This window comes from Equus przewalskii, chromosome 13, assembly GCF_037783145.1.
Source record: "Equus przewalskii isolate Varuska chromosome 13, EquPr2, whole genome shotgun sequence".
NCBI classification, from domain to species: Eukaryota; Metazoa; Chordata; class Mammalia; order Perissodactyla; family Equidae; genus Equus; species Equus przewalskii.
In genome coordinates, this window is record NC_091843.1 from 10,953,911 (window position 1) to 10,966,361 (window position 12,451).

General features: G+C 43.2%; 1 protein-coding gene across 1 annotated transcript in view; it reads left to right on the forward strand.

The window, feature by feature from the left end:
- Window positions 1-12,451, forward strand: part of SLIT3 (slit guidance ligand 3) — a 587,735-nt gene that overhangs the window by 223,878 nt on the left and 351,406 nt on the right. The gene's annotated exons all lie outside the window — the stretch shown is intronic.

The window sequence follows — 12,451 nt, forward strand, 5'->3', positions numbered from 1 at the left end:
TATCCACAGAGAAGCCAGAGTAGTCGTTCGAGAACCAAGGTCAGATCGTATCTTGCCTCTGCTCAAGCCCACCTCCACTGGTGGCCCGTTGTATCTAGAATAAAATCCCAATTTTGTACCGTGGCTGATAAAGCCCTACATGTTTTGACCACTCCCTACTTCTCTGACTTCTGCCCTTGCCCAGTGCTATTTCTAAGCTGTGGCCTTCTTTGGCTGTTACTTGAACAGGTCAAGATGTCCTGCGTCTGGGCCTTTGCTCAACCTCTGCCTGAATGTCCAGTTTTTGACTTAGCATCTCATTCAAGTCTAATCTCAAATGTCACTTCCTCTGAGAGGCTGAAACAGGTGGCATTACCCTATTTTACTTCTTTTAGCACATACCTCTATCTGAAATTTACTTATTTACTCAATTATTATCCATCTTCCTGCAATAGAAGGTTCCAAAAAGCAAGGACTTTGTCTGTTTTATTCCCAGGTGCATCCCTAGTACCTAAAGTGCTGGTCTCCTTCACTAGTTGAGAAACAACCATATTGAAGTTTACCAGAGATTCAGTCATTCATTTTTTAAGTTCGTTGGTTCAATAAACATTCTCTAATTCCCTACTATTTGCCACCCTGTATGCCAGGCACTGGGGCCACAGAGTGGTCTCTGACCTCAAGAAATTCAAGATCAAATCACAGTGTAGGCAGGTCCATGCACCTTCTGAAGTTTCTAGAAGAGGATCCTTTCTTGCCTCTTCCAATTTCCAGTAGCCCCAGGTTGTCCTCGGCTTATGGCAGCATCATTCAAATCTGTCTCTGTCTTCATGTTGCCATCTTCTCCTTGTGTGTCCCTGTCTTCATATGGTGTTTTCCTTCTCTTATAAGAATACAGGTCATGTTGAACTAAGGCCCACACTAATGACCTCATCTAGAGACCCCATTTTGGCATAAGGGCCATTCACAGGCACTGGGGTATCATAGTCATTTCAGGCTGCTATAGCAAAATACTATAAACTGGGTGGCTTGTAAACAATAGGAATTTATATCTCACAGTTCTGGAGGCTGAGAAGTCCAAGATCAAGGTCCTGATAGATTCAACATCTGGTGAGAACCCTCCGCCAGGTTGTAGACTACTGACTTTTCGTTGTATCCTCACACAGCAGAAAGCGAGCTAGAGAGTTCTGTGAGGTCTCTTTTGTAAGGCACTAATCTCATTCATGAGGACTCCACCCTCATGAGCTAATCACCTCCCAAAGCCCAAATCCAATGCCCTCACATTGGGCATTAAGTTTCAACATATGAATTTTGGGGGAGACTCAAATATTTGATCTATAGCATGAGAGTTTGGACTTCAGTATATCTTTTAGGGGAACATAATTCAACCCATAGCAGGGAGTGAATGGAAAGAAGGGGGAAAATTCTGGAGGTGCATAGAAATGGATTCAATGAGTCTTGGAAACTAAACAGATGTGAAAGTTTGAAGGAGAGGGGGTAATTTAGAAAGATTCCCATGTTTCGGGTTCATGCAATGGGGTGGAGGGTGCAGCCATTTATTAAAATAAAGAATATATCATACAAGGCATAGAACCCAAGAGCCCTGTTTCTTTTCTTCAAATACTTAACACATCCTCCAAAACAAGCTTATAGCCTAAAGAACTCCATTAGCAAGAAATGACAATGAAGGCAACAGCATTGTAAAGCAAGAAGGAACATTCCCGTCCTCAAAATTCAGACCAGAAGCTGAAACGGAAACCAAATTACTGAATTCAATTGATTTCTTAAAAACTAGAGCCACAGACACAACCCGAGTTTTTCTTGTGGAGGAAAAGGAAGGAAACCTATTTTCCCAACCCAATCTGTTGACCCTTCATTCATTTGGGAGCCAGGTTGAAATCAATAGCGTCTTGTTTGGGTGAAAAACCTTAGAAAAGGGAGGCCAACTCTAGCCACAGAGCTTATTTCAGAAGAGCATTCACATGCACAGGAAACAGCAGACTACAGGTATAGCACCCTCCACTTTGGCCCCAATAATCCAGGGTCTTATTTGACATGGTTCATCCGGTACCTACTGCCGGGCCTCTTTGATGTGCAGACCAAACGCAACCCACTTTCCCATGGGCATCGGTGCCTTTCAGCATGTTTACCTGGAGGCAGTGGTTCTCTGCGACATCCGCCTATGCTTTGAAACAGAGTGGGGTGGAGGTGAGTGGGTGATCCCCCGTGAAAAGGCCGATTGAATTTGTAGGCAGCAGACAGAGGCGATGATACAGTATTTCAGCAGTGGTTCAGGGTGGTGTGGAATGAAATCCACCTTCCTTCTGCTTAGAACCCAGTTCAACCTTGAAAGACCTCAACAGCGTGTTGGCTCATTGGGGCTGAGACATTGCCAGGTCAAGGCCAAAGAGGATGTGACCTGCCACGTTTTACAGATCGTTGACAGACAGGCTCACTGGCCCTCACACTCCATATTCTTCTGGACATTTTCCCTCCCTCTGGTTCTTCTGACAGAAAGTCTTGTGTGGCTTAGCTGGCCTTGACGAGCTTTCTGTTGCCTAAGGCAGAGAAACCACCTCTGCTCCTAACCTGACCCGGCTAATTGGCCCTGAGGAAGTAAATTATGTAGAAAGGAGAGCTGTCTATGACTTTTGCCACATATATCTCCTAAGTATAGGAGACACAAAGAGTGACCACAGCCTGCTTATAAATCTGTTATGGCCTCTTGACCTCTGAGCAATAATAAATAGTATTCTCGCAGGCTGTCCTGAAGATATGAAGACGTTTTGTGAGAACATCTGGCATTCATTGACTCAGGAAAAGGAAGAAAAAAACTCACAAGCCTTGGGACAGAATTTCATTTTCTTTTCATGTTGCCATGTGGGTGAAGGAGCCCTCTCTGTCTTTAAGGAAACGTTGCGGGGAGAGGGTGGGGGGACTTGGTGGTGGTATGTGAGCTCCCTTTCAAGTTTTAAAGGGGGCATAAAAATGTACATGCATTTCTGTGAAGAAGTTCTCTGGCGGAGGTAGGGGGGCATCTTTTTGAAGGGGGCTGGGGATGTCCGGTTATTGTAACTTGCTGTCAGTGTGTCTTCTTTCCTTCTGCTCCTGTGAGGTTTTCTCTGTGCTGCCCTCTGGGAAGACCTGGGTCACAGATTATGGGTTCTGTAGGTTGGTTAGGGGACACCAGGGTGCGCAAGCTTGAAATGGACAAGAGCCCAGAGGGCTCGTGTGTATGCTTACTCATTCTCTCTCTCCCTGTTCTCTCTCTCTCTCTCTCTGCAGTTCTGTAGAACAACCTGGCTCATAAGCTCAAAAACAACAAATTTAGATTCCCCTTGGAATGCAGTGGAAGTTCGCTTCTGAACGGTGGATTTTCTTCTTTCCCACAGGACGAGCATATTCTCTCCTTCCCCCACACAAAAGTTGGCCTCTCTTTGATCAGTGAGTTTAAATCAGAATAGGTCTTAGGTAGCCAAAGTGGCTTAAAATGTTAGCAAACAGTGGGATCCCTTTTAATTTTTAAAGGGAACTCTAATTCTTCCCCTTATGACTGGCTTAATTATCCTGGGCCCCTGAACAGCTGTCTATTGATTCCAATTAACGTGATTGACATCTCCTCTGGAAGGTAGAAGCTAATCAACGACAAGATCCCCCACTGAGAATTCATTTCCTTCTTGGAGTCATTCCTGGGCAGGAGGAAACTTAAATAGAGAATTGAGATTCAGCACCCACAGCTCTGATTTACTCTTTTATATACAGCCCCGAAGTATCTTGTGGAAGAAAAAAAAAAGTTAGAAATTTCAAAGAAAATGGCAATTTATTTTTGAATCAAACTAGCATTAATTCTGTTGGCTTTCATTTTCCTTCCTTTCTATTTTTTTGTGAATTTAAATTGATCCCTTGAATGTTTGATTTCCTTTTCCTTTACGGTTCTGAAGGACCCACAAAGTCTACTCTTGATTACTTCTGACAAGTTCAAAAGTTGACACGAGCTTTCTGATACAGCAAACTTTCAATTTTCCGTATTTTTTTTTTTCCTAATGGTTTGGAGGCAGATCTTGAGGGCTTTCTAGTGGTATTTTCAGATTAAAAAAAGCAAGTAAGAGAGTTTATGTTAAATAACAAACCAGCTCTATAAAGATAGCAGAGGGCTGGAATGATGCTGAATCTACATATGAAACACAAGAAAATAAAGCCAACAAATTCATTCAACACATATTTCTGTTATGTGCCAGGTACATGGAAACTTCTAGAAGGAGTGGATGTGATCTGGCTGTGATACCTGTGGCATCCCCTTCTCTCCTTGTGTATTTCTCCTAGTCAGAAAGGAAATCTTAAGTGTTACAGTTGGCAGCAAGCTCAATATGAGCAGTGCTTTGTGGTCGCAAAAAAAAAAAAAAAAGTGCTATTATAAGCTGCACAGTATCCACTTCAAAGGGAGCAGTGGTTAGGCAAATCCTAACATTAATTGGCATTTTATTTGACTATAAATTTCATTAGGGCAGACACCATGTTGGTCTGGCTGATCACCACATTCCAATAGCCTAGCACAGTGCTTGGCATGTCACAGAAACTGAATGGATATTTGTTGAATGAATGAATTCTCTGGGCATGGACCCAATAACTCCAAAGAAACATGGGCCAACTTTCTGCTCAGAAAGCTGCTCAGAGGGTAATAATTATTGGATGGATGGATGGAGGGATAGATGGACAGACTGAATAAGGTAGGATAAGAGACAGTGTGATGAGATTTTGTTTTGGACAAACAATGTAAGATAACTGATTATGGGCAAATAAGGCTCAATGTGCATTCTCAAGAAAGAGCTCATGGACTTTGGGTATTTGTTCATGAGATGTAGCATTGCATCCCTAACTCACGAGTGACTCTCCTTTAGTTGATGATGAAAGAGCCCTTGACATCAAGCAGTGTGGTCCAGCAAATCCAGGGTCTACTGATATGTTTATTCCACTCCTTTGCTGACTGGAGAAAATACTTTCCCTGACACACCTCTTCTTTTATCTCTCGTTCTGGAGCCATGCCATTTATTTGAAGGAGAAATGGAGAGGAAGGGAGACAGCCAAGAAGGAATAAATGGCTCAACTAGCTAGGAAACCAGTGTCCAAGCCTAATGTTGCAAGGCTGCCACCTCCCTGGCAAAGATAAGTGCTCGTGGCAGCCTTTCTTGACCAAAATGGAGCAAATGACAACAGACAAAAACAATGCCACAAACCCACCCTGGGAGCTACAGAACACTTTTATTTTGTTTCTCTTTCACCCATTTCCGAATTTAGGTTTTCATGTCACAGATTTAAGCATGTTGCCTATCATTTGTCAACCCCAAATGCCAGTTTCTGTATCTTAATGTCACCTCCTTTTACCACTACAATAAATCTTCAGACGATTAGAAGCTTCCCAGCTTTCTGCAGGGCGTCTGGGGCCCTAGACTGTACTTCTGGAGGGAAACAAGTACTTCTGATGCTTCTTTCAGGACCGTTTTAAAAATTATAATCTCTCTGCATTTTGCATTATCCTCTTCACTTCTCCAGTTCCGTTGCTGGTGGGTTTTTCTTGCTTATATAGCTTTTTTGAGGGGCACCGTAGGGGTTAATCACGTAACCTAAGAGACCAAAAGCAAAATGAAGCAATACTCTGATTCTAAGAAATATGTAGATTGATCCTTGCTGACCTGCTCTGGTCATCTTAGCACCTGTAAAAGCCCTAAGAGCTCTCATTTTTGGAGGAGCCCCACCTTCCCACCATAGCAAACATAGTGAGCTACACTTCTATCACACATTGAATATCACAAATTTGCAGAAAAAGCAATTTTTATAATTTTTCTTCTTTTAATTTTGATCTTATGCTTTTTTGTATATCGAGTCTAATACATCTTTTCCAACTCCAAACATTTTCACATGCCCTCAGAAAGTTCATGTGGCATAAGCATTGACTAGCAGAAATGGCCCTGCCTGCCATGACAATTCCAGTGACCCCCTCACAGCCTGTTATCTTTCATGAGAAAACTGCCTGACTGTCCTCTCTGTTCAATCAAGCTGAAGTTTTAGTCACCCACTGAAGGTCCAGCCTCTGCTGGTCATGGTGTCACTCGACTTCCAAGGGCCCCAAGCTCCTCCCTGTTCTTTGCTCAGTCTAATCTGGCACTCCATGTTTTAAGAACAATATCTTAACTAAATAGGGAATTTTTCCCAGTAGCTCAGCCAATGGGGCAAGGGAGCTGGGTTCCCTTTTCCAGATTGTGATTCCTTCCAGAAGAAGCCCATGCCACCTGCTGAGATGAGATGGAGGCGGTAACTATAACAACTTAATATGGTTATTATTATCTGAAGCAAAAATACTGTGGCATTTAGTCTGTATTACTATACTGGAACTCAGATCTGACGCTACTTTTTATACTCAAAGCTAAAAAATACAAACCATTTTGAGTCCTTGGCAGCAACACTGGAATAAGTCTGTCAGCAAACTAAACAACTCTTATGGTGAACGGCCATATCTATAGTGATGCTTAAATTCTGATAACTCTGGTTTAAGAAAATCAGTCTCCTTTTATTGTCACACCTCATCTGCCACCCTAACTAGACTACCAGCTTTACCGGGGTAGAGATTGTCTTATAGTTTGGGGAGCTGTGTTCAGTAGAAGATCACTAAGGACGATAATAAAGAATAATAAAAATTATTCACTGAATGCTTACCAAGTGCCTGGTTCTGTTAACAAAATGTTTTACACCTTATCCCACTGGTCAACAGTAAAGGCAACTCCCTGTAGCCGAGCTGATGATTCTGTTTAAGACTGAGGAAACTGAGGCTCTGAGTCATTAAGCGAGCTGAGACCACTCGTGGACAGAGTGTGAATATTTAAACCTTTGTCTGCTGCAAAGTCTGTGCTTTGAGTCTCCTCAGTTTCTTCTTTCCAGCTTGAATTTCATTCATAAGAAAAGCTAAATGAGTTTTGGGGGCAATATGTGGATCTTGAGAGCAGAGAGAGACAGAATTTGACATTTTCTTCCATTTTGTTTCCTTCTTTCCTTTCTTTCTTCTACAAATATGTGTTAGACACCGTGGTAAGTTGACTGTAACGTAGTCCTGCTCTCAAGTTGCTCATCACCTGGAAGAGCAGATGACAAGGCGGTGCATCCTTGTGGCACCATGGGCTGAGGACTATCAAAGAACTGTGTCCTGGTTAAGCAGCCAGGGAAGTGGGGGTAGCAAGTATCCCAGCAAAAAAAGAGGCAACCTTGTGTGTGAAGGCCCAGAAATGTGAAAGCATACAGCATATGCAGGGAGTGGCACTGTAATCCGGGAATTCAGTGGGACCAAATGGGTGGAAGGAATCATCGTGGGAGATAATGGTCATAAGGCTAAATGGAAAGGTAGATTACAGCCGTGCTGTGAAGACCTTTGGGGGCTGCTGAAGGCAGAGATGGACGAAAGGGACGATGTTAGGACAGAAGGTCGCAGAGGTGGGGTAAAGGATTGGATTCAAGAGACATTTCAGCTGTAAAATCCACAGGACTTGGAGACAGATTTGAAAAGTGGGGAGAGACGTAGAGTGGAAAATGAATCTGAGGTTTTTAGCTGGAGCAATAGGGTGGATGGGGGATGCTTTTTACTGGGATGAGGATGAAGATGTCGCTTGAGATGGTGGTCAGGAAGTCATTAAGAAGTGCAGTTTGGGACATATTGACTTTGAGAGGCCTGCAGGACATCCAGGTGGAGAAGTACATCTTTTCAGCTATGCATTGTTATGTGTTTTTGTTTTTCCCAATCTACCAGAAGGACTTGAGTCTTCCTTAAAGAGGTGAAGCTGCCAGTAAAAACAACGTTGGAATTAACGGGTCTTGACTGTGGCCTGAGTAGACCCCCTGTGGCAAAGCCCAGAATATAGAAAGCAAATGGTGTTTTTGGCAGTCTGGGACAGGAACCCAGCTGCTAAGTAGAGGTTTAGGCCGGAGAGGGGGCCAGGAGCAGAGGAGTTTTGGGGGAGGATGGAGAAAAAGGGGGCAGGAGAATTATCTCTAAGAAGAAATCACTTTTGTTTTTAATTTTACACACATGGGGCTCATAATACTTGCAAGAACAGGACTTAGCAATGGAGAGAGATGGAGAGATAAGAGGGAGTCTCCCTTCGTGAGAGGCTGGGGGGCACTGTTGCTTTCTGCGGAACAGATTCCGTTGCTTAAAAGAATGTATTTTTAGTGAAGGGCAAAGAGACAGTGATTCGCAGCCCTTTCATGGCTTTCTTCCCGCTTTCCTAAATGTGCAGCCCAGCTCTCAACTGTGATCTGCACAGAGTGGACTCATGAGATTATGGACCCGGAGAAGTTTCAAATACGCAAAAGAGATTGTTGTTCTCTCTTGTGCCTTATGTTTACTTACTTATCTACCTACTTTTAAAGCAATGTCAAAGGCAACCAATATCCTCTGCCGTGTATCTGATTCTGGGAGCCTCACCTCCCTTCTTGTGTTAATTTAGGAATGTTTCATTTCTGCAAAAATGGTGCTGTGATCTTTGCTTTTCTATGCATGCCTTTCATCTGGCGCTCACAATGTGCTGTACAGATGTTCCACTGCCAGACCCCGGTGCCCCCTAATTTGCTTTGAGATCCCCAGCTAGTTACGTTCCTCTAGGCAATACCACCCCTTTACCTGCAGCTAAGCACACAAACAAGGTACCTTGGAGGGGAGGGGCTCTCCCTCCACACACTGCCTCTCACTTCTTTGCTTTTGCCGTCAAACCCTTTGCATCCTCTGCCTTCTCTGTTCAGCCTGTATAACTGCCACTCATTGAGTTGTATTCGTTTATTAATTCAGTATGTCCATGTTGGGTGAAACATTAGGTCCTGTGCTTGTTGTATCCACAGGGATACGGCAGTGAACAAAACACAGTCAGTGGGGAGATGACAGGAAAGTGAGTGTAGACTTACAATCTGATATGGCAGATGCTGAGATGTGGGTAAGGGTTAGGTGCGATGGGAACACAGAATATAGGCCCCTAACTCACCTTGGTGAGGCAGAGTGTGCTTCCTGTAAGAGCCAGCTTGCTACGGTTTGGATCCTGGATCTACTGTTTACAAGTTGTGTTACTTTAGGCAAGTCACTTAACACCTCTGTGCCTTTAAAACGATATAATGAATTAAAACTTGGTAAAGTACCTAGCACATAGTAAATGCTCAATAAGCACGTATTCATTCATTCATTCATTCATTTAGTAACTACCTGTTGAATAGCTCCCATGTGCCAGGCAGGGTTCTTGAAGGTTTGTAGAGGTGTGCCCAGGTCTTGGAATATCAATACTTCTAGGAAGGAAATTACTTCATCTCAGCCCTTTTTCTTCTGCGTGGACTGAATTTGGAGAGTCTTAGAAGTAATATCAATGGAAGTTCTCTTTTACTGCCTGTTGAAGCAGCAACCACGAGGACTTTCGTGGGGTGAGGGACGCCAGGCAGTGAGGAAGCAGCAAGTGTAGCCAGGCCCAGCTTGCACATTTCAGGTTTTCTTCTCACACGTGGCTCCCACTGGTTCCAGCCCTGCAGGAGTCACCCTCTTCCGCCAGACCCTCCCTCCCACCCCCACCTCAAATTTAGGTCTGCTTAGCATGACAGGACACATAGGAATGCATTGTCATCCTCTCTTGCTGTCAGAAATGGCCTAAAAACCAACTAGGAGGCCTTAAAGTTTTACAAGCACCCGCTGCTGCTGAATCCGTGAAATTCTTGGAAATGTACTGCTCCCAGGAGCTTCTCCTCAAGGGGAACCTGGCCATCTCACTCGTGTGTCCAGCTGCAGCTGTCTCAGACCTCTGACACAGCAAGGAGGAGACTGAACCACTGGCCCCCCTGAAACTAGCATGACCCAGCATCTCTGGGACTGCCTTGCCCAGAGCAACTCCAAACCGGGGAGGAGTCCTCCCCCTGCTGTGATGGGCAGGTGCTGCTTCTCCAGAGAAGATAAGCTTGCACAGCAGGGAGCTAAGGAAGCTTCTGCTGATTGTTAATTGACGATGCTCCGAAAATGCAGCAAGAAGTAGTCTCCTTCTCCGGATCCAGAACACAGAGCTGGGTTCTTCAGTCCCATTTGAACTGAAAAATGCTAAAGCACCGCAGTTTGGGGCCATTCTCCTTCCATCAAACCCCTTGCCCTTTCTTTTTTTTTTTCTTCTTGATATATAATTCAAATAACAGTTATGTGTAATTGTAATAACAGTTCACAGTCTTAAAGTGTGTAATTCAGTGGTTTTTGATATATTCACTATGTCTGCAACCATCACCACTGTCTGATCCCAGAGCATTTCTATCATTCCAGAAAGAAACCCCACTACCCATAAGCAGTCTCTCCCTCTATCCCCCTCCCCATGGCCCAGGCAACCACTAATCCGCCTTTAGTCCCTACGGATTTGCCTTTTCTGGGCATTTCATATAAATGGAATCATGCAATATTTGGCCTTTAATTCTGACTTCTTTCAGCTAATATAATGTTTCCAAGATTCATTCGTGCTTTGGTACGTAACAGTACTGCCACCTTGTTTTATGGCTGAATAATATTCCATTGTTAGATATACCACATTTTGTTTATCTATTCATCAGTTGATGGGCATTTGGGTAGTTTCCACCTTTTGGCTATTATGAATAATGCGGCTATGAACATTTGTGTACAAGATTTTGTTTGGATGTATGTTTTCAGTCGTCATGGATATGTACCTAGGAGTGGAATTACTAGGTCATATGGTAATTCTGTGTTTACCGTTTTGAGGAGCTGCCAAAGCGTTTTCCACTGGCGCTGCACCATTTATATTCATACCAACAATGTATGAGCATTCCCGTTTCTTCCCATCCTTGCCAACACTTGTTATTATTTTTCTTTAGTATAGCCATCGTTGTGCCTAGTGGGTGTGAAGTGGTGCCCTTTCATATGTGTATTAATTTGGCCACTCTAGGCTTTTTCCACCTATCTAGGATCCAGAATTTTCCCTGGAATGGAAACAAAGATGACAATTTTTAATATTTTGTGTCTGTCATAGTTACGTTGTTCTTAATGCTAACCTGGCCAGAATCTGCATTGTCCGAATCTTGAGCTCCCAATTCACATGCTTGCCAAAGATTAAGATCCCTCTTGCTCCTGTTCTTTGCTAATTTTGAGGTCTGAGTTTGATAAGGCCAGCCACCCTCCCTGCCTGGGCAGCTGCAGAGAGGAGAGAAGGAGCTCATTGCTTTCATATGCAATCTCTTGCTTCTCTTTGTTTCTAAACCAAAGGGTTAATGAAACATACAGTGAACTTTGGTTGGAAGAAATTAAAAGCAAAGCATAATCATATCAAGGCTAACTATTCAAGAATTTGTGGTCCCTTGAACATAGCTGGTTGAAAGTGTCTTCAAGAGGGAATTTGCTTTGCAGGTTATCAAGTTATTCTAAACCAACTTAGGGAACAAAGTATTTTCATTATGTGTTTCTATTACCTCTATATGTTGGGGTTATGACTTATAAATTGTTCTTAGCATTAGAGTCCTGAAGGATCTCTAGCAAACAGTGAAATCCCCAGTTCATTGTGTATACTTGTGGGTAATCTGTGCATATTTTGTGATTCAAACTTTTCCAGCAAATTTAAACTGTCACGTGTCTCAACCAGCTCAAATTAATGAGATTTTAGAGTGTGACCATTGAATCTGGTTTCTAAAAAGACCAGAATAGTGGAGTGCAAACAAAACAAACTTTGGCTTTGAATTCCAGCTCTGCTCTGGCTGTGTGACCTCGGGCAAGTCATTTTTCTCTAGTATAAAGTGAGATTCTGATATGTAGGTTATAGGGCTGTTTTGAGAAGTAAATGAGACTACTGATGTAAAATATCAGCACGGGGATAGTCGCATAAATACCAGGCGTTCAGTAAAGGGAAGCCAGCAGTGGTAATAGTGCAACAGATGTTTCTTTCTTTAAATGATGGGTGTGGTGCGGAAATGGTGCAAGTTGACATCTTTTTATTTTTGTTTTGTGGGCAATGAAACATAGTAACCAGACTAGGGATCTGGTTTTTAAGGAACCCCATGGTGAATGGATGAATTCTAAATGGATGAATCGCTTCTAGTTTTATCTGGTTTATATACTTTTTATTTTTGAATGGCGGGGTTTCTTAAAATGGGACACACCTGTCTGGAATCCTAAGCCCCCATCTCCTACCTCTGCTTGAAAATGTCACAGTGATTCTCTGTTTGGTCAGTGCTGGTGTGGCAAACAAACACCACCCCTCCTTGATGTGACTGGACTGTGTGTGAGAGCCCGGGGTCTTGGGGTCGAAGGTGGTACTGGCTCCTGGGAGAAAAAGACTGATTTCACTGATCTTGCTCTCCATTGGGCTTTTAAGGGAAATCTCACAGAAACATTTAGGTTAAAATGAAAGCAAAAGTGTTCAAACCCATAATAAGGATGTTAATTATAACCCTGGGAAGGCAGATGGGCACTGGATTT